Source organism: Solanum dulcamara, chromosome 9 (assembly GCF_947179165.1).
Source record: "Solanum dulcamara chromosome 9, daSolDulc1.2, whole genome shotgun sequence".
In the NCBI taxonomy this organism is placed as follows: domain Eukaryota; kingdom Viridiplantae; phylum Streptophyta; class Magnoliopsida; order Solanales; family Solanaceae; genus Solanum; species Solanum dulcamara.
The window spans coordinates 19,998,090-20,017,040 of record NC_077245.1 but is presented as its reverse complement, the minus strand read 5'-3'; the positions used below and the strand labels follow the sequence as shown (position 1 = coordinate 20,017,040).

Below are 18,951 nucleotides of genomic sequence, written 5' to 3'. Positions count from 1 at the left end.
CTACTTGTCATTCCTCTTCTTAGTGATAAATTATCTTGGGATCTTACAAATAAATGAATTTGGAATCTTAAATTTCCTCCAAAACTTAAAGAATTTCTATGGCTTTGTCCTCTTAATCGCCTGCCTACTAATTCATACTTACATAAAATAAATTTATTGTCTACAAATATGCAGTATATGTAATATTGATATGGAAGAAACGATAGGGCATATTTTTTTTCTGTACCAATGCTATCCATTGTTGGAAAACTTTCAACCTCCAAAATCATACTAATTTTATAACTCAGATTACTTGTTGTCCTTTTGATTTTCTTCAAAGACTTTTTCAACATTAGTAATAGTAAGTGCCCTTACAATCTGCCCACAAATCTTTTTATACCTTACACTTTGTGTCATTTAATGAAAGTTCGAAATGAGTATATTTTTAACAAAAAAAATTACATTACCTAAAACTAATACCATATTTCAAATGGGTTTGGAATATTTCTAATATGGCCCTTCTCATGAACAAGTTGTATAAAAGTTCTACATTCAAGTAAAATGGAATCCCCCTGCCCTACCCTAACAAGAACTTTTTAAGCACTAATGTTGCTTTCGTTAATAATAGAGTGGTCAATGGAATTAGAGGTTTTATAATGACTCCAATGGACAATGGGTAGTTGGCCTTGCAAGGAGAAGTAATGTGCTCCTCGACAGCAAAAGCTGAAACATGGGCTCTATTAGGAGGCCTTCAATTAACATTTATGAGAAATATATGTTAGCTACGCATTAACATTGATGCACGGGATGTTCTTAACCAACTAAACTATAATTTCTCTAATTATTCTCATATATTTGTGGAATGCAGATACCTTCTGGGTCAACTGCTTAATCCACTAGTAATTCATGTATACAGGGAGCAAAATATAGTTGCTGATTAACTAACACGTTTTGGAACAGAACTAACAAGCCAGGGCATTCACATTTTTTAGCAGCCTCCTCTTTTTGTTAGAGATCTCCTAAAGGCAGATCAAGAGGGTGATTTACAAATAAGAACTATACATCCAACCGCAATGTCAAGTTATTGAGCATCAACATCTTCTTCTTTTTGTAATATTAACACTTGTGAAAGCTTATCAACAGTTGGTAGTAGCAGTAGTAGAATATGTAGTACTAAATAAAAAGAAAGTACTGCAGTTATCTTGTATAATGTTGACAAATATTTTGACTCTCATGTATCCACTACTTAAATTTATTTTCTTATATATATATACACTGAAATAGATGGCATCCTAATGTATAATCATGGCCAATAATTGAAAATGATAAGTAATCACTAATAATGATAGATAACATAAATGTGAATATGGGTTAAGATTTCGGTTAGGCTACCCCTTATGCATTTATTTTAGTTCCGAAATTATTTTTATGTTCATCATATTATGATTCAAATTTTGATATATTGAGAAATAACTATTAGGTGTATTGTATTATATGAATAACATTAGATTTATGTATGGAGAAACTGGGGCTTAGCCTTAAACTTGAAAATTAAGAAATATGAGACTTGACATATTGATTGACATCAACATTATGAACTTGATCATAAATTTATGCTTTATGATTTATGGGTAAATTAAGTATATTACTTTATTTAATATTACTAAAATTTCAGGTTTGTCATTATGGGCCTTCATTCAACTTTTGGGGTGAGTTTTGGGTTTACGCTAGAAGTATAGCAATATGAGTGTCAATAGACTAATTTACTTACGAATAATACATATTTGATAGATTTAAAATATTCTAAAGCAATGCAAAAAGGAAAGACAAAATTTTGAGAATTTGTATCATGTGTTTGACATTCGTGGTAAGACTTCCTAAACTTTGTTGGGGATGTTTTTCTTAAAGATAAAAAAATAAAATGAATAATGTGTAAGGGCAAAAAATGGGGGTCTTGTACCAATGATGTGATATGCACTGGTACGAGTATCTGTGTTATAAAAGGAAAAGTTTACTGATATAAAATGATAGATTATAACTCGAGAATGCCAAAACATATAAGCATTAGCTGATTTATTGTTGATTTGGTTGCTTTTGTGTGTTTGTGTTTTTTTATTGAACACGTATATTCGTGACAGTTGAGGTGATTATATGTTATATCGATATTTGATTGATTGAAATGCATCATCATCTTCTATTTTATTAATATTATATTATGCACATATGTTGACATGAGTACGAGTAAAGGACCGACAAGTGGAGATCATTTGTATTGCGATCATATTATGATTATGAGTTTGGCATATAGATATCGTCCATCATGTAGATGGTTTAATTATATGATAATGCATTGAGATCGTCCGCACAGGTACATGAAGATTATTTGTGTTGGTAAATGAGCCTCGCGAGTTCCCCATAGGTAACGAACTGTTGAAGAATTCTCACGAAGTGTCATGTATATATGGTAGAGAGATTACTTGACATTTGAAGTATATCATCTCATAGTATTGCATTGCATCTCATTATATTCTTCATTCTTATTGATTGTGTGCTAAATTGATGTTTGAACATTATGTGACATTTGATTATTTTGTATTTGGTGAAACTTGACTGATAAGTATAACGTAGACTTGTAAAATTAGAAGATGATTTTTATATACTCTTGTCGCTTCTTCGGTGTCGGTCAGTGATACATACCGGATACATGTGATTTTGTACTCATACTATATTTGTTGCACTTTTTTATAGTACAAATTTGATTTTGAATACGAGTACATCTTGTGGAATTTTTTGAGTCCGAGCTTAGGTTATCTTAGAGTTGTGGTGAACTACTTGGTTGTTCTGCATCGAACATCTCCCTTTATCTCTTTATTTATTCTGTTATTAAGTATTTCGATGGGATATTTCTTACGTCTAGCCTTGTCATTTTAGTTTCAGACTCGCATTGTATTTTAGAAGCTCTTGTACTTATGACACCAAATATTGGATAGAAATTCAACTTTTCCACAGTTTATTTTAAAAGATTTATTCTTGGGATATTTTGCGTGACATTTACTGTCCCCCTTATTTTATTAAATTGATTCGGTAAGATTATTGAGTTGACTTACCTATTGATTGGGAATATAGGTGCTATCATGACTTGTATTTTTGGATCGTGACATTCTCGATTTTCATAAATCTTGATAAATTTAACTAAAATTAGTGTTTTTTGCACATTTTGATTGCGACAGGCAATCACAATTCCATTTTTATGTCTAATCTTTTTATACCATGTACATTTTTTTATCTCTAGATATTTAATAACCTTCTAGGTCATTTTTGAAGTAAAAGATTCATTTCATCATTTAGAGCAAGCTATAGCGACCCCAAGTCATTTATAACTTGCTGGCACTGACTGTTTGGTCGACTAGTCGTTCATTTGGATTTTAGGCCGAATTCCCTGTTTTGGAGCTCTTACAACTTGAAAAGTTTACTTCAGCCATTACTTAAGGTAAAAGACCTCATAACGGAATTTTAATGATTCCAACAGCTCCATAATAGCCAAATTAGGCTAGTAGCAAGGTCAACATGAGTATCGAGGCAATCGGTATGAGTTTGGGCCATTTGGTGCTTTAGACTATGAAATTTAGCCTAAGATTGAATTTGCCAATATTCTTGGAAAATGCACTAGGACAAAAATTCTATCAACGCTGTTAGTTTTAAAATATCGAGTTTGATCTGGAACGACCCTTTATTCTCTTTTTGAGGATTTCGGTCTAATTCCGAAGTCTGTTGTGGAATTTGGCTTAAAATGTCAGTTGGGTGAGGGACTTACTTTTCATTAAAATGACCTCGTATAGAAATTTTTAATGTGCCATTGAGTCTGAAATGTCGAATTTGGTGGGGTAACATATCTCGTTTGCGCGCGCGGAATTCAGAACGAATTTTAGGCACCCCATCGGGGATTTTTGATCTTAGTAAAAGTTAGGTTGCAGCAGTTGCTGGTGCAAGCCCATTTGTGCTTCACGTTCACGGGCCTCTTGGCCACGTTCACCGAAGCCAATGGGCTAGACCTCCATGATCATGGAAGCCTAGTTGCATTCACGGAGGCTAGTCATTTTGCCTTCTATGTTAGCGGAAAGTCTGCCGCGCTAACAAAGGCTAGGTCAGTTGCCTTACTCATTCGTGAAGGCCTCTCCATATTCACAAAGGTCAACCCCTATTACCTCTACATTCGAGGGCCACTTAGGCCACCTTGGTCTTTTAATAAGAGACCAAGGACGAACTCAGCCATATTTGACATATTTCAACCTTCAATTTCTCCTCATCTCTTAACTAAATTCTATGATTCAAAGCTCCAATCATTCAAAATTGTCGTGGATTCTTGGGTGAGTGATCGAAAATGTTTGAGACTCGTATTAAGGGTAGAGGATCCTAGGCCCACTTTTATGCAGCTCCAGCTAAAGTAGAGAATGCGGCTTCGAATGATGTCTTCACATGTACAGTTCTCTTATGGCAACAGCTCACATCTGCTCTATTTGATCCAGGCTCCACCTATTTATATATATATATATATATATATATATATATATTATGCCTCTCAATTGAGTATGAGTCTAGAGTCTTTAGCTTAACCGTTATGTGTTTTGACTCCGATAGGTGATTTTTTAGTAATGGATCAGGTTTTCAGATCTTGTGTGGTGACTATTTAGGGGCGAGACACTAGGGATGATCTCATTTTGCTTGATATGTTGGATTTTGATTTGATTCTGGGCATGGACTAGTTATCCCCTTGTCGTGCAGTCCTAGATCACTATGCCAAGATAGTTACCTTAGCCATACCTGGTATTCCGCCAGTAGTGTGGTAGGGCTTTGGTAGTCGCACGCCAATTGGGATAATCTCTTTTATTCAGGCTCAGAGGTTAGTGACTAAAGGATGTTTGGTTTACTTGCCTTATGTTAGAGATGTTAGTAGGGAGGGTCCTACGGTTGATTCAGTGTCTATAGTCCGAGAGTTTTCAAAAGTGTTTTCTGCTGACTTGCTTGGCCTTCTTCCAGATCGTGATATTGACTTCTCTATTGATTTAGAGCTGGTTAGTCATCTTATTTCCATCCCATCGTACCATATGGCCCCCACAAAGCTCAATGAGCTCAGTTTTCAACTTTAGGATCTCTTAGGTAAGTGATCTATTCAGCCTAGTGTATCACCTTGAGGTGCCCTAATCCTATTTGTTAAGAAGAAAGACGATACTATGCGGATGTGTGTTGATTACAGGTAATTGAACAAGGCGACGGTGAAGAACCATTATCCTATGCCTAGGATTGATGATCTATTTGACCAGCTTTAGAGTGTCGTGGTATTTTCTAAGATTGATTTGAGATTCGGCTACCACTAGTTGAGGATTAGGGCAGCGAACTTCCCTAAGACCGCATTTAGGACTTGTTACGGCCACTATGAGTTCTTCGTGATATCTTTTGGGTTGATTAACACCCTTGCCGGGTTCATGGAATTGATGACTCATGTATTTAGGTCGTATTTGGACTCATTCATCATAGTATTCATTGATGATATTTTGATATACTCGCGGAGTTGGGTTGAGCATGAACAACATTTGAGGATAGTGCTTTAGACTTTGAGAGATCAGCGTCTTTATGCTAAGTTCTCAAAGTACGAGTTTTGACTTGAGTTCGTAGCATTCTTGGGGCACATGGTGTCCAAAGATTGCATTATGGTAGATCCAGCGAAGATTGAGGCTATTCATGATTAGGGCAGGCCTACCTTTGTGATTGAGATTTGTAACTTCGTCAGATTAACATGGTACTACAAGCGTTTTGCTGAGGGATTTTCTACTATAGCAGTACCTGTGACTTGGTTGACTCGCCAGGATGTTCCCTATGTGTATTCGAAGAAGTGTGAGAGAAGCTTTTTGAGGCTTAAGGAGTTGCTTACCACCACTTCTATATTGACTCTTTCAGTTGAGGGCGAGGGCTTTACAATTTTTGTGATGCATCCAGCGTTGGTTTGGGTTATGTACTGATACACCGGGCTCAGGTTATTGCTTATGCGTCAAGGCATCTTAATCTATATGAGCTCAACTACCCTACTCATGACTTAGAGTTGGAGACGGTAGTTTTTGTGCTTAAGATAAGGAGTTCGATACGAGATCTACACTGATCACAGAAGGCTTGAGTATATTATGAGTCAGAGGGATCTTAATTTGAGGCAATGCTATTGGATTGAGCTCCTAAAGGACTATGACATCTCTATTTTCTACCATCCAAGCAAAGTGAATGTAGTAGCAGACGTCTTGAGTCGGAAGGCAGTGAGTATGGGTAGTCTATCTTTATTTCTACTATGGAGCGTTCTTTGGCTTTTGACATCCAGTCCTTAGCTAATAAAATGACTCAGCTTGATATTTCTAATTCCCGACATGTGCTAGCTTATTGGGATCCCAGTCATCTTTATTGAATCGGATCCGCAGCTGTCAGTTTGAGGATAAAGATTTGGTTGCTCCTCGAGATTGAGTTTTGGGAGGTGACACCGGCAAGACTACCTTAGATTCATATGGGGTATTAAGGTTTGGTGGTCGTCTCTATGTTTCGAGAGTTGGGGGCTTTACCAAGTTGATCCTTAGCGAGGTCTATGATTCTAGATACTTTATCTATCCGGGTACCGCTAAGATATATCGTGACTTGAGGCAGCATTACTGGTGGAGCGGCATGTGGAGAGACATTGCAGATTAAGTGTCACTTTGTTTGAGTTGTCAACAAGTTAAGGTTGAGCAATTGAGGCCTGGTGGCGAGTTTCAGAGATTACTTATTCCCAAGTGAAAGTGGAAGTGTATCACCATGGACTTCATTATGGGGTTGCCTCGCACTTCTAATGGTATTGATAGCATTTGGTCATCGTTGATCGATTGACCAAGTCAGTACACTTTCTCCCTATTCATACTTCATACAGTGCAAAGAGGTTGGCCCGTATCTACACTCGGGAGGTGGTTTGTCTTTATGGTGTGCCTGTTTCTATCATTTCAGACCAAAGCACATAGTTTACATCTAATTTTTGGAAGGACTTTTCAGGAGGAGTTGGGTACCCGTGTCGACCTTAGCATAACTTTTCACCCGCACACTGATGGCCAGTTAGAGCGCACTATTCAGTTTCTTGAGGATATGTTGTGGGACTGTGTTATGGATTTTAGGAGTCAGTGGGACCAGTTTTTACCTTTGGCGGAGTTTGCGTACAACAACAACTATCATTCTAGTATTCAGATGGCCCCACTCGAGGCCTTATATGGAAGCCATTGTCACTCCCCAATCGGTAGGTTTAAGTCTACGGAGCGCAAGCCGCACTGTACAAATTTGATGTAGGAAGCCTTAGATCATGTGAGGGTGATTTAGGACAAGCTCAGGATGGCTCAGAGTAGACACTAGAGTTATGCGAATCGTAGGCATCAACCGTTGAGATTTGCCATTGCTGATTGAGTACTCCTCCATATATCGCTCATGAAGGGCATGTTAAGATTTGGGAGGCGGGGCAAGTTTAGCCCCAGATATATTAGGCCTTTTGAGATTTTGAGGACAGTTGGTGAGGTTGCTTATGAGTTAGATTTTCCCCCGAGCTTTTAAGTTATTCATCCAATTTTCCATGTTTTGATATTGCGTTGGTATGTTCCACACTAGTCTCATGTGCTCCAATATGATACTATTGAGTTGGATGATTGTTTGACTTATATTGATGAGCCAGTCGCTATTTTGGCCAGAGATGTTAGACGGTTGCTATCAAGTCATTCCTATGGTTAAGGTCCATTAGAGGCATCGTCTAGTCGAAGAAGCTACCTATGAGACCGAGCAGGAAATGCGGGAGTAGTTCCCCAACTTATTTGAGCCTTCAAGTACTTCTTGACTCTTACTTTCGCGGACAAAAGTTCTTTAAGTAGCGGATGTTGTAATGACCCCAAGTCATTTGTGACTTGCTGGCACTGACTGTTCGGTCGTCGAGTCATTCTTTTGGGTTTAAGGATGATTTCTCTGCTTTGGAGCTCTTATAACTTAAAAAGTTTGCTTCGATCATTACTTCAAGTAAATAACCTTAGAATAGAATTTTGATAGTTCCAACAGCTCCGAAATGGCTAAATTATGCTAGTACCATGGTTGGTACGAGTACTGAGACAATCAGTACGAGATTGGGGTCATTTGGTACTTTAGCTTTTGAAATTTGGCCTAAGATTGACTTTGGTTAACATTCTTGAAAAATGCACTCGGATGAAAATTCTGAGAGCGCGGATAGTTCCAAAATATCGACTTTGGTTTAGAACAATCCTTCATTCATTTTTTGAGGCTTTCGATCTAATGTCGATGCATGTTGTGAAATTTGTCTTAAAATAATAATTGGGTGTGAATCCCACTTTTCATTAAAATGACCTCATATGGGAATTCTGAATGCGTCATTGAGTCCGAAACATCTAATTTGGTGGGGTAGCATATCTTGTTTGGGTGCATGGGATTTCGAACAAATTTTGAACACCCCATCGGGGATTTTTGAACTTGGCAAAAGTTGTGTAAATACGTAATTATCTTGAATATATTAACCATTTCTTTATTTTTCGATCGCCTGGAAGGGAATGATGGATCTAGCAGGGGATTCGGGGGCCGATTTAGTTGTTCTAATTGTCAGAGTTTAGAGACCAGAGAATGCGATTGCATTATAAGGTCTCAATTGAACAGATCGAGCAAGCTCGAATTGATGTAACATGAAACCTATTAGGCCAAAAGCTCTATGGAGAGCAACAAAAGTCCACAGACCCCCCAATTGACACCAACGAGTAAAATCTCCTTGTGCATCAGGACCCCATAGTAACAACAACGAATGTGCTAAACTATTAGCAGGAGTAGAAACCGCGGCAGTAAAGAAATTGCAGCATTCCAAATAAGAACTGGCCAATCAATGGGTATACCATGAAGTTACAAAGGTTGTACCTGTGAACCAACCCCCTACAGCGAAATAGGCACAAGGAAAGAGCAATAGACCGGACCAGCCTACAAAAATGAAACGGTCCCTCCGTAACCAGTCATCCATAATATCAAATAAATCATTTTCGTCTTTGGTAAACTTACCAATGGCTATAGTCATAGTGATCCTCCTATTCAACTACTTCGACCATTTCCGAGCACCTCATATCTTTTTTGGGGCGTACCAAGATCCGATCATTTTTGTATGATTTCTCTTGCACTGCCCTTTCCAATGGGTTTCGAAGATAAAAATCCTTTATTGATTAGCCCATAAACTGACCTAACGGATGCGTCGGATGGGCGTCAAGTGGTTGATATTATTCCTCCCGTACCAGAACTTATTGTTTCCGAGGGCGAATCTATCAAATTTGATCAACCATTAACGAGTAATCCTAATGTAGGCGGATTTGGTCAGGGAGATGCAGAAATAGTACTTCAAGATCCATTACGTGTCCAAGGACTTTTGTTCTTCTTGGCATCTGTTATTTTGGCACAAATCTTTTTGGTTCTTAAAAAGAAAGAGTTCGAGAAGGTTCAATTGGCCGAAATAAATTTCTAGATTCGCAGATTGCAGCATTTGCTGGTGCAAGCCTATTTGTGCTTCCCGTTCACGGACCTCCTAGTCGCGTTTACGGAAAGCCTGGCATGTTTGCGAAGGTCAGGGCAGTTGTATTCCATGTTCATAGAGGCCTCTCCACATTCACGAAGACCAACCCTTGTGACCTCCGCGTTCGCAGGCTACTTAGGTTGCGTTCGCGAAAGTCATTCCTTGGTCTTTTAATAAGAGACCAAGGATGAACTCATCCATGACATATTTCAACCTTCGATTTCTCCCTCATCTCTTAACCAAATTCGGTGATTCAAAGCTCTAATCGTTCGGAATTGTCATGTTCTTGGGTGAGTGATTGAAAAGTGCTTGAGACCCGTATTTCAAGGTAAAATCGCATAAAACCTTCTGTTGGTGGTTTTCGTGCATGTTGTTGTTGGGGCTGATTCGAGCCCCGAATTGTGTTCCTTTTTGGAACACATGTTTGGGGTAGTATTTAGAACCTTTTTATGGAGTTAATTCTGAATTTTCTAGAGCGAGTCCCATGTTCCTGTTTTAACTCCAAAATTGACCTGTCTCCGAATTTAGTAAATTTAGTGTTAAGATGACCGTATTGACTTTGTAATTCTAGTTTTGATGCATGGCAACATTCTGAGGTCGTACGGAAGGAAAATACTTCGGTCACTTTAGTTGGAGCGCGCGCGATCAGACTACAGGTAGACTACAACTTTTTCCTCTATAAACGGAGCATGTTTAAGCATTTGTGTATTTAATTGTGTGAGATTGGGGTGTTTTGATGTCGAGCATGCTAAATTCTTAGAATTCATGTCTTAGGCTTTATTTTCTGGAAATTCAGACTATTAAAACATGTCTCATGTTATTATTGATCATCTGTACCTTGTGGTGTGTTCTGTGTTTGTAATGTATATCATTGAAATCATGTTTGGCCTTAGTCTAGTCTTAGAATAGTGATTGACATAGACCTGCGTATTTTTGGTGCCGTTAGGCCTTAAAATTCTCCGACACTGCTTCGGATGGCTTAGCTCCTTGTAGACTGGTATAGCAGACTTAAATCTGATATTCTGGGCCTTAGCTAGACAGTAACACAACTTTGGGACCCTATATCCATAATTTCCTAATTTCATCCATCCCCTATCACTTGACTCCTGGTTTAGGAAGCCAATCCGCCCGATAAGCATCCCTAGCTACAACCACCATGGCAGTCAAGAAGAGTACACACAACTTAACACTCATCTTGGTAACATGTAGCTTCAATACAGAGGAAAATCTTGACATGGCAGAAAAGCATATCACTGAGGTTTTAAGATTAAAGAAAACAAATTGCACTTGAAATAAACACGTCAAGACCTCTGATCAGCTAAGAGGAGCATTTGACTGGAAGATAAAATATAACTGATATCAATGATGGGAAATTGAAGGGGGGAAATAGAGGAAATAACTTGTTTAAACTATATAAATACCTCAATTTCCTTCGTGTAAATAGCTAAGAGTATTATTTGAAGCTTCAGGAGAAGAAATCAAAAAATAAGAGGCAATACTATGTGTAAATGGCATAAATACGTCAAACACAATCATGTTAGCTGGGCATCAGTGAATGCAGACAAAAGCAGCCTCGCAAATCATCAATCAATCAACAAATTATTCCTTTTAAGAAACACAAAAAGATAGACAATAATCACATTCGTTAATTACCATCAATATCACTAGAATTCTTACTCTTAAAACAACACCATTATTCGTCTTATTTCGTCCACAAACAACAAACATCAAAAATACTGATTCAGCACAGACAATTCTGATTTATCGAGAATAAAAACATATTGAGCAATGCAACGTCCACAGCTTTCTGCTTGTCTTTCTTTTCTTGTGGAAGCACATTCTTCTCATGCATTCAACAAATGAATACAAATCATATTAAATCAAACAATTCTCAAATGTCCACTCCTGCTTCAAATTAGATAACACAATGCTAAAGAATTTCAACAATGTATGTTAAACAAAGAGAGAACTCACTATTACAAAGGAGTAGCAAGTGCATTATTTCTCAGTTCTCACCAATATATATTTATACTAAAAGTTAGAACTTTTTTTCAAAAGTAAGTCCTCAAACCATCTCTAACCAAGATCATAACAGAACATTATGAAAGTCACTTGTACTATATGTCAACTATAGTAGGCGTAGGGTCTTTCCCAGCGCTGGATAAATCTGAAGAGAAAATTATCATAATGAGTCATGTAATAAGTATAAACCATTTACAACAATAATATACAACAAATATAATAAAAAGTATCATTACCTTGTTCAAGCTGCTCGAGATTATCAAGATCTTTCTCAACGCTAATAGATTGTTTTAATTTTTCACTTCGAAGCCAATCTTGAAGACACACTAGAGCTTGCACTAAATTAGGAGTAAATGAACTCCTAAATGAATCAAGAAAACATCCTCCCGTACTAAATGCAGATTCAGATGCTACAATTGAAACTGGTACAGCTAATGCATCACGAGCCATCTCATCAAGAATACGAAATCTAGCTGAGTTTTTTTCCCACCAGTTTAGGATGTTAAATTCTTTATTATCATCCTCAGTTTCTTCACCAAAATATTTATCTAACTCCGTTCTAACATCCACACCTTCATTCGTTGTTTTATAGTTCTTTAGATCTTTCATGAGTGATTTTAAAAGTCCTGTACTTTGGGTATTTACTTGACTGCTAGAAAGCCTGAAAGTAGAAGTGTCCAGTGAAGAGCAAGGTGAAGATTGAGCAAGCACGCTACCTTTTGAGTTGGATTTTACATACTCGCTAAATAATGAAGTCACGTACTTCTTTACTTCTGCTTGTATAGATGGCCCTTTTTCCCCAAACATCTTTACAAGTGCATAGCTAACTGATTCAAGCTTGTAACGAGGATCCAAAATACACGAAATGAAAATTATCTTGTTCATTTTTGCTGGATCTCCCCAACACTTATTAATTTTTTCTTGCATCTTTTTTGTAATATCGCTTAAATTAGTGTCTTCGCTTGACATTAATTGATTCAAATAAATAGCAACCGCACAAATTTCAAAAAAATGAATATTTGATGTAACATAACGTGATCCAGATATTTTTAAAGTAAGAAGATAAAATATCTCAAAAAATCTCGTAATTCTTTTCACATGGACCCAATCACTACTCAAAAGTTCACCGGCAGTGATTCCAATTTCAACATAAGAATTTTCAAGATAATGTCTCAGGCCAATTTCACGGGAAGCATAATTTGAAAATGCATTCTCAAATTCAACAATCCTACTCAACATCAGATAGGTGGAATTCCACCTAGTTGGAACGTCTAAGCATAAAGATTTTTTGCAACTGAGTTGTTCATCGTCACAACTTTCTTGAAATCTTTTCAACCTCGCAGGAGACTGCCTAACATATCTAACTGCATGTCTAACACGTTAAATAGACAAAGAGCATTCTTTTAAACCATCCTGGACAACAAGATTCATGATATGAGCCATACACCTCACGTGAAGGTGATTAACGTTCATCAGATTAGTTTCCATTTTTGTTAATTGCTTAGACAATTCTTTTACTGTCACATTATTTGAGCTTGCATTATCAACTGTGACAGTAAAGATCTTATTTACCCCCCACTCGCGTAAGCACCTACTAATATCATTTACCATATCTTCACCTCTATGGCTAATAATAGGACAAAAATAACGTATTTTCTTGCGCATGTTCTAATCACTATCGATCCAATGAGCAGTGATACACATGTAATTGATTCTTTGTATAGAGTTTATGTGTCAGTGGTAATACAAATTCTTTGTTTTGTTTCTATAAAATACCTCCTCAATTTTTGTTTTTCTTCATTAAACAGGTTAAAATAATCCCTAGTTATGATACTACGGAAGGGATTCAAAAATGAGGTTGAACCATTTTTATAAATTCTTTAAGACCTTCTTTTTCCACAAAGCTAAAAGGAAGCTCATCAACTATTACCATCCGACATAAAGCCTTCCTACACTCTTCTTGGTCAAATTTCCAAGAGACAACAACTACATCACCTTGACTACCCCCCATAATAGATTTAAAGCTTATGGTTGATTGTTTTTTATGAACAAGAGGAGTAGGAAGTTTAGGACCTGTCAACAAATGACCAAGAAGAGTCGACGTACCATTTCTTGACTTAAAATAGTACAACTTATAGCAATGGCTATATTTTGCTTTCGTACCTTCGAAAGTTTCAACTTCTTTAAAATAATCCCAAGCAACAGACCTTTTTCTCCTTCTTTTAGCATTAGCTGACAGAGTTATCTCAGCATGACTTGCTGTATTTGAAGCCTCACTTTCACCTATCACCTTATCACTTTGTTCAGCCATGCTAGAAGTTTAAGACTGAGTCCCTATATTTCAATCAACAACCCAAAAATAAGCTACGATATGGATAATCAATTTTATACCAATAGTTTAATAATACCAAAATTAGTGAAACACATACCAAAATTAACAGAAATAATCAAAGCAGATTCGAAGTCGATTTAGACATAAAGTGAGGATTTAGCACATTAACATAAAGAATCAGTGAACCAAAGATCTGAAATCTCAAAGAAATTCATGCTTTAGCCAAAATTCACAACAAGAGTAAACATGCATCAAAAGAACATATTGGAAAATCAATAGACAGAAATGAGAAATTAAAAAATGAGAAATACTCCCACCGAAAATTAACTTTATGACATTAGCAACCATACTTAAAAAAAGAAATACTTCAACCATAGGCCATAATACAAAACTCATTGAAGTTGGCAATTCATCCTAGTTTGACAATATTTAAACAAATGCACCAGCTATACAAGCTAAAAAACTAAGCTCGCGCTTCAGAATCAACCCAAAGGAACAATTTTTAACCAAAAAAAATTAACCAGCTAGGTCTGGTGGAGAAGAAGACAAGCGGCGCCACCTCTTGGCCTCGCAAGTCGCAAGAGAAAATGAGAGATGAGACAGAGGCAGCAAGTAATAGGGCGGCTTCAGTGCTTCTCTTATTTAGGTTTAGATAAGTAAAATTAGGGATTTAGATTTTAGGGTATAGTAATAATGTAATATAGTTTGTGACTTGATGTTGATGGGCTTGTACTCTAAATGGGTTAGGCCCATTTAACTAAATGGGCTTAGCCTGTTGAGGCATATCTTTAGGTTTACAAATTATAATTATCAATATCATACATATTTTATATGTTTAGAGATAAAAATATATTAAAATATAATAAATTCTTAACGGATTAACGGTTTACCCAATAACAAAATTGAGTAATCTGTCCCACACACCGATAAGCTGTTAATTATAAAATTTAAATTCATTCCACACCCGCTAATCCGATAACACAATACCAATAAGCCAATAAGCCAATTTTGTGGTTGGGTTATCGGTAGCGGTCGATTTTGAACAGCCCTAGCTGTAGCTATATATGAAATATGCTGTGAAGTTTAAGTGGCGGGTTGTTGTTAATCTGTTCACATATCTGTTTAACTAACTTCTTACATTATGCATGCCTGTTGAAAAGGGGAATTGAAGTAAATGACAGAAATAATACATGTTGTTACCACCTATACACCGCCCGATAACCATTCAATAATTGCTAATCCGATACCGAATCAATCGATATCTTATAGGTTGGCTAGCGGATTAGTACTTTTAAAAGCCGATAACCGTTAAGTCAAACCGTTAAGCATAATAATCCGTCCAATCCGCCCGATAAGCATCCCTAGCGAGGGTGAACACACAGCGTTCTGGATTTACCTGTCTCCTTCTGTATATATATTTTGTATGTCTTTTGCTTTTTGAGACAGTCTTGTTTCTGTGGTCCACTTTTGAGACTTGTACTCATTTTGTTAGTAGCTCTGTACATGTGACTTCCAGGTTCTGGGAGGGATCTTTGTTTGTATATGTTTTTATTTTGCTTTCGCCCATTCAGTTGTGTTTCGGTTATATTATTATTGTTTTTAATTTAAATTGTTGGTCTTCTATCCTTACATCCAATTACTCGAAGTTTTGAAATATGAATTGGCTTGCCTACTGGCGGATCGTAGTAGGCGCTATCATAACTTGAGGATTCGGATCGTGACAAAATGAAGGAATTTCTTATAAGTCCAAAAACAAATTCTAAAATTGAAATTTCTCATGACTCAAAAGAAAATTATATAGATCTTGTAATTATCATAAAAATTCGAAAGTAAAATTATCATGAAATTTCTCGTAACACAAAAATAAATTCTACAAATTTGTAAATCGATCTAACCTAGTGAGAAATAGCTAAATCAATTGGGTCTTCTTCCAGTATAAGTTATCCTGATTAACCCAAAAAGAAGAAGATAATAACAAAAAATGTATCTATAGAACAATGACGCACACCAAATGGAGGCAACAAAATGTTATAGTTTACACATTTATATAAACACTTTTCTTCTATGCAGAGAAAATGAAGAAATTCTCTATACACTGAAGTACCATAAAAGAGATAAACCCCAAAATTCTTGAGATCAAAGCCGAAATGAAAAATTCTATGAGTTTGTTTAAATTCAAAATGAAAGACACATTAATGTAAGAGAATGTGAAGCAATAAACAATTTGATGATTCTAAGGGCCTATTTGACATTGCTGATAAAAACTTCTTACTTTTAGAAGTTTTTTAAAAAAAAAACAGCTTTCCAAAAAAGTGCTTTTGAAAATAAATAAATTGTGTTTGGCTAATTCATTTGAAAAGTACTTTTGATAAGCACAATGTTTGGCTAATCTTTTTTTAAAAGTGTTTTTGAGAGTTAAATTACAAAAATGACAAGTATCAATGTACTTTTAATATTAAGATTTTTTTACTGAAAGAAACTGTTTTAAATATCTATTATAATAATATAGTATAATTTTTATATAGAATCTTTAGATAATCTTTTGTATGTTATAATCCTCTAAAGTTACAAAAAAATTCAAATCAGAATCAAATAATAGGTAAACTAGGAACAAGAAAAATTGTTATTTGTTACATTTTTTGGGGGGTGGGATGGGGTGGAGTGGAGGTGGGTGGTTTCTAATCATGCAAAAGTTAGTTAGAAAAATATTAAAAAGTAGAATCTTTTTGTTATTTGTTACCTATTTTTTTTGGATACAATCTTTAGCTATTTTTTTTGTCTGTTACAATCTTTTAAAATTTAAAAAATTAATCAGAAGGAAATAATACGTAAATTAAGAAATATAGCTAAAATAATATATAAAATATAAAATATAAAACGTAAAGTAATGATACTTAACCAAACTTATGAGATATGCTAGTTAATTGATAAGAGATATATTGATAAATATGTAAATATGGAAGATATATTTTGATCTTGAAAAAAATTATTTTTTGCTTTTGCTTTTTAAAAAAAACAATTTTTTTTAGCTTTTTTGAAAAAGCAAAAAAATTGCTTCTATTTCTATTTAAAAACAATTTTATTGATTTGCCAAACGCTTTAATTTTTCAAAAAAGTGCTTTTTTCTTTTAAAAAAAATATTTTTGGCCTCCCAACAGCAATGCCAAACAAGTTCTTAATGAACAAAATACCTTAATTTTTTTATTTAATCTATACTATAAAAATATCTTCTAAAACTTCTCATTTAATCCACGTAAGCAATTGACTAGAGCTATCAATATGGGGCGGCCTAGCCCCTATACATGTTTTGGAATTTTACGGGTCAGGATAGGCTGACCCATTATTTTGGAAGGCCAAAAATTAGTCAGTCCAACCCACAACTACGAGGACTACGAGTTGCACCGGGCCAACCCATTTTTTATTTTTTTTTATAATTTTTATAATTTAAATTTAAATTTTAAAATATTAACATAAATATCGACAAGACACTATTATATAGTGTTCACTACTTGTTAACCAAGTCTCAAATCTATAAATAAAATAATCTTAATAATACTTATTAAGTTTGGCTTCAAATAAAGATTTGGTTGTATGATCTTCAATTTGAAATCATTGTCATTTTATATAAATATTTTGGTTACAACCGTACAAGAAAATACTATTTATATTTGTGTTTTGAACTTTGTATATATTCGGTTTAAGACTTTAAGTTTGGATTACTCTTGTTATTTTTAGTATTCTATTTTATTTCTTTACTTATTTTTTATTTAACCCATGGCCTTTCCAACCCACATTGTTCAAGCCCTAGAAATTGATAGGCTTATACAAGTCGGGCTAAAAAGTTATATTCTTAAATGGATCATAAAAATCTTAACCTAGCCCTATCGAATTAAAAATTGGGTTGGCTGACCCAACCGGCCTAACCCTTATTAATCGCTCTACAATTAACTCAACTTGTTCAATGAAGAAAAAAGAAAAGAAAGTAATAAGGGGCCGTTTGGTGAATACACTGGCATTAGGTGCGAGGTTAAATTTATACTATTTTATGTAATTGAAGGTATAAATTTAATTCCAAACTTAATTTTAGATATCCATATTATAAAATTAGACAAGACGCCTGGCCATTAAATGATGACACATGAAAGGAAACAAGGGCAACACTAATATATTGAAATCGGATTGAACAATACTTTGCAAAAATATAATCAGATTAAAGCTCAAGTCTTCGGAGGCAAAGTCAACAAAGAGGCACTAGCCGTTATGAAGTTGCACTAGAGACAACGACACACACTACTTTTTTTTTCATTAAATGGGATTTAGTTAATCATTAATTAGGCCAAATCCATTGGTGGCCCCTTAAAGTTGGCACCAACTTTCATTTAGACACCTAAATCAGGAGATGTTCATTTTAGACACCTAATGTAAGGGTTTGATGTGTCATTTTGATACTTTTTAAATAATCCGAAGTTGGAGTGTAGAGTGTGTATTACACTTTCCTCCACATAGATTAGTTGACCAATTAAATCCTGCCAACACTATCAACTTTACACGTCATATAACTTTAAGATTAAATGCCCAAAACTTTATCTTCAACACACTTTGTCCATTGTCTCTTCAGTTCAAACGAAACCCTCTTCCTTCTTCACCGAGGAAAAAATTAAGAATTTGGCTTGGTTCTTTTGCTACTGCCGAAATGGTTGCCAGAGCACATTATGTAGTTGCAATTGCCATTAAAGGTCACTTAGCTTTACTCAATTTCCCTGAATTAGCCCATCAATTTCCTAAACCAGCTTTCAAATGTGCTAAAGATATTCAAACTGCAGCCACGAAGGCTGCAACTTTGGATATTTCTCCAAGAAATTGCATGAAAAAACAGAGTAAAGATGAGTTAATGAAAATGACTTGTTCTCCTGATGAAGAAACAGAGTCAACATAATCATCTTTGAGTAGTAATAATGAGGACCCTTTTCTTGATTTGCCTGATCTTCTATTGGATCTTACTCAAAAATTTGATCAATTCTGT

The 18,951-nt window shown here is 35.5% G+C and overlaps 1 non-coding gene across 1 annotated transcript; it reads left to right on the top strand.

The window, feature by feature from the left end:
- Window positions 1-14,977: 14,977 nt before the first annotated feature.
- Window positions 14,978-15,070, top strand: LOC129904853 (small nucleolar RNA snoR109). The gene has a single exon (XR_008770520.1). It is a non-coding gene; the product is annotated as a small nucleolar RNA snoR109 (small nucleolar RNA).
- The last annotated feature ends 3,881 nt before the right edge of the window (window positions 15,071-18,951 follow it).